The following is a 4,746-nucleotide window of genomic DNA, read 5'->3' as shown; positions in this document are numbered from 1 at the left end:
CTGAGGCCCGCCTGCGGGTCCTGGGGACGCAGATGGAGCAGCTGTCCCAGGCTAGCACCGCGATGACGACGGCCCTGTGGCCGGACTCCGTCCATCCGTGCAGCTTCTCGCGCCTGGCGCGTTGGTTGGAGATGGGCCCGGACCGCCTTGGCGAGTGGCGTGTTTCCGCCGCCCGTGCCGGTGCTGAGATGGCGCTCTGGTTCGCATTGTCTTGGGATCCGGATCTTCAGCTGGACGCGCTGATGGGCCAGCACGCCGGTTCAGAGCAGTTGCTGCAGGAGCAAGCTTGCCAGATCGCCTCCCGGACAGCTACATCACCGAGTTCGCCTTCCATGACGAGTTCCATCCGAAGCGGATGGAAGACGGCAGGGTCGTGGATGGCGACGACTACGGCTTGCTTCTTCGCGATCCGGAGGGGAGCTCGGAGGAGACATGCGTCTATGGTGATGCGGATGCCGGGGAGGACACTGGTGCCTCGCCGGACCCGGAGGCCGCCAAGGGAGAGCCGTCGACATCCTGACGCGGGGCTATAGATGCCTGAGATACTTTAAGTAGAATCTTGTTAAGTAGCAGGTCCACCCACCAACTGGGGGTTTGTTAGGGTGTAATGAACTCGGGCCGTGGGCCTTTAAGTATTTATGTGGAAATGTCGTGAGTGCTCTTTTACTCTTTTCCTTCTGCTTTTCTGAACCGATTTCATGCGTTTTTTCCTCTCTCAACCCCTCCCCCCCCATGAGTCAGACGGCCGAGGCTCCGGTCCGTGACAAGGAGTTTGATTCTTTGAGGGGAGTGCACAGGATTTGGGTCCTTAGAAGCGTTGAGCGCGAGCGAAACACCCACTGGGCCGGCTGGCGGCAATCTGGCTTAGCCGGTTGGTGAGCAGCCGGTCGTGCGGCTACTTATCTGATGAGCGACGGGCCGGGTTGATCAACCCGGCGGCCTTTGAATTAGTGTATGAAGCATAAAGGAGCTTTGACCCATTGTGCTTGCCCGCCGACAGCCAAAGCTGGATCTGCGGTCTTAGGGCGAAGTGGGGGGCTGTGGCATCCAAACTTTATCAGGAATCACTAAGTGAGGCGGCAGGGTGGTGACCGAGCCGTCCTTCCCCCGAGCCCCCGGGTCGAGCGAGTCGGACCGGTGGCCGGGTTCAGTGGTGAAGTGATGCAGAAAAAATAAGGATGCAATAAATTGGTCAACAAAAGGCAGCCCCCGAGTCTCGTTCGGGGACCCCGTAGTTTCATGTGTTTACAAAAGGCGACAATACATACACTCGTGCTGCTAACTGTAAAACGGGCGGAGCAGTTCCGCGTTCCACGGCCGGGTCGTTTCTTCGCCGACGGTGTCCTTCTTGCGCTTCTTTGACTTGCGCGCGTCGATGAGGTAGTAGGCGTTGCGATCACGATGAATGGGCCCTCCCATGGAGGGGATAGCTTGTGCTGGCCTGCCTGCTCTTGGACGAGTCGAAGGACGAGGTCGCCCTCACGGAATGCGAGGGGCTTGATCTTCTTGCTATGGTAGTGCCTCAGGCCTTGCTGGTAGATAGCCGAACGGCTAAGTGCCAGAAGGCGCGCTTCTTTGAGCAGGTCGACGCCGTCTTCGCGTGCCTCTCTGGCTTCGGCTTCGGTGTACATCGTGACGCGCGGCAAGTCGAACTCGACGTTGGTCGGGATGACGGCTTCAGCTCCATAAACGAGGAAGAACGGGGTGAACCCGGTCGACCGGTTCGTTGTGGTGCGCAGACTCCAGAGTACTGCTGGCAACTCATCAAGCCAACTGCTGGGTGAGCGGATGAGTGGATCGTTGAGTCGTGGCTTGTTGCCGGACAGGATGAGTCCGTTGGCCCGCTCGACCTGCCCATTGGACTACAGATGTGCCACGGAGGCCAGGTCGAGGCGGATGCCGGAGACGGAGCAGTATTTCTCGAGCGCGCCCTTGGCAAAGTTGGTGCCGTTGTTGGTGATGATGCTGTTCGGCATGTCGTAGCGCACCGCTATGTCCTTGATGAACCAGACGGCTGTTGGCCCATCCAATTTCTTGATAGGTCTTGCCTCAATCCACTTGGTAAATTTGTCCACTGCCACTGGTAAGTGCATCATGCCGCGTCGAGCGGTTTTAAAGGGTCCCACCATGTCGAGTCCCCAGACCGTGAAGGGCCAGGCGATCGATATGGTGCGGAGTGCTGACGCCGGCTGGTGGCTGCGTTTGCTGAAGCGTTGGCACCCTTCACATTTGAGAACGAGCGACTCGGCGTCTTTGATGGCCGTGGGCCAATAGAAACCGTGGCGGAACGCCTTGTCCAACAAGGATCATGATGCGGCGTGGTCCCCGCACTCGCCCTGGTGAATGTCCAGGAGGATGTCGATGCTGCGATCCTGCTCGATGCAGCGGTGGAACACGCTGGTAGGGCTGAGTTTGACGAGATCGTTGTTGATGATGTTGTAGGCGGATGCCCTACGCTGAACTTGCCGAGCTTCCGTCTCGTCCATGGGGAGAACCCCGTTCTCCAGAAATTCTTATATTGGGAGGGCCCAAGATGGAGCTGCAACCACTGCGAAGACGGCCACCAGGGTGGGTTCCGGGTCGGCAACCCCCGAGCCGGGTTGAGCAGCCCCCGGGTCGGGGATGGTGTCGGCCGGGTCCGGGATGATGGTGGTCGGGTTGGCTGAGCAGCCCCCGGGCCGGGTTCAGCAGTCCCCGGGCCGGGTTGAGGTGCGGCCGGGTCGTCTGGAACATGAATAGACTCGGAGTCCGGTGATGGCTTGACGGACGGCTTGCGCAGGTGCTCGAGGGAGACGCCAGACGAGATGGCTTGTCGTGACGAGGCGATCTTGGCGAGCATGTCGGCTACTTTGTTCTCCGCGCGCGTGACATGGAGGAACTCGCAGCCCTCGAAGGATCCGGATAGCTTCTGTACAAGGAAGCGGTAGCTTGCCATGTTGGAGTCGCGGGCGTCCCATTCGCCGGAGCACTGCTGCACCGCCAGGTCCGAGTCGCCGTAGCACAGGATGCGCCGGATGCCGAGTTCCTTGGCAAGCCGGAGGCCGTGCACAAGGGCTTCGTATTCGGCGATGTTGTTGGAGGCGGCGAAGTGGACCTGGAGCACGTAGCGGAGCCGGTCACCCTTTGGAGAGGACAATACGATGCCGGCCCCCAAGCCGAGTCGCATCTTGGACCCGTCGAAGTGCATGCACCAGTGCGTCGAGTCGGGAGGCGGTGGCAAGTACTGGGTCTCGGTCCAGTCGACGAGGAAATTGGCTAGGGCTTGAGACTTGATCGTGGTGCGGGGCTCTCAAAGGATAGTGTGGCCGGCTAGCTGGATTGCCCATTTAGCAACCCGGCCATAGGCGTCCTGGCACCCGATGATTTCTCCGATAGGTGCCATGCTGACGACGGTGACGACGTGCTCTTGGAAGTACTGCTTCAGCTTCTTGGCGGTGAGGTACACACCGTAACACATCTTCTGGTAATGCAGGTAGTTCTGCTTGGAGATGGAGAGCACCTCGCTCAGGTAGTAGACTGGTCGCTGGACGGCTTGGATCTTGCCCTTCTCTGTTCGCTCGACCACCAGCACCATGCTAACCGCCCGCGAGGTCGCGGCTATATAGAGCAACAACGGCTCGTTGTCGGTTGGCGCGGCCTGGACTGGTGCGGTGGAGAGCATGCGCTTGAGGTCTTGGAAGCCCTCGTCTGCCTTGCTGTTCCACTCGAACGGGCTTGTCTTCTTCATCAGCTGGTACAGGGGGAGCGCCCTCTCGCCCAGCCGGCTTAGGAACCGGCTGACCGAGGCCAAGCACCCCGTGAACTTCTGAACGTCACGCAGCCGAGTCGGCTTGCGCATGCGCTCGATGGCCTTGATCTTCTCCGGGTTTGCCTCAATGCCGCGTTCCGAGACGAGGAAGCCGAGCAGCTTTCCGTTCGGGACACCAAAGACACACTTTTCCGGGTTGAGCTTGACCTTGTATTCGTGGAGGTTGGCGAATGTTTCCTTCAAATCGTCGAGGAGCGTGAGGCGCTGCTTGGTCTTTACCACGATGTCGTCCACGTACACGTGGATGTTGCAGCCGAGTTGCGGCAGTAGGCATTTCTGCATGCAGCGTTGGAAGGTGGCGCCGGCGTTCTTCAATCCGAACGACATGGTGATGTTGCAATACGCCCCAAAGGGCGTGATGAAGGACGTCTTCAGGGCGTCGGCTGGGTCCAGTTTGATCTGGTGATAGCCGGAGTAAGCGTCCAGGAAGGACAGGAGCTCGCACCCGGCAGTCGAGTCGATGACTTGGTCGATCCGCGGGAGAGCGAATGGATCCTTGGGACAGGCCTTGTTAAGGCTGGTGTAGTCGATACACATGCGCCACGTCTTGTTCTTCTTCAGGACGACGACTGGATTGGCCAGCCACTCGGGGTGTAACACTTCCATTATGAAGCCGGCCACCGAAAGCTTGGTGACCTCTTCGCCAATGGTTCTTCTCTTCTCTTCAAAAAATAGTCGGAGGGGTTGACGGACAGGCTTGGCGTCCTTGCGGACGTGAAGTTTGTTCTCGGCGTACTTCCTCGGGATACCTGGCATGTCCTTGGGGGTCCATGCGAAAATATACCGATTCTCACGGAGGAAGTCGACGAGGTCGCCTTCCTGTTTGCTGTCGAGGCAGGCACCTATGACAACGTACTTGCTACAGCTGGGGTCTTCAGGGTTGAGCTTCACTTTCTTGGTCTCCTTGGAGGGCTTGAAGGCGGCTTCGTCGACCGGGT

This window comes from Triticum dicoccoides, chromosome 7B (genome assembly GCF_002162155.2).
Source record: "Triticum dicoccoides isolate Atlit2015 ecotype Zavitan chromosome 7B, WEW_v2.0, whole genome shotgun sequence".
In the NCBI taxonomy this organism is placed as follows: Eukaryota; Viridiplantae; Streptophyta; class Magnoliopsida; order Poales; family Poaceae; genus Triticum; species Triticum dicoccoides.
Note: the sequence above shows the minus strand (reverse complement) of the source record.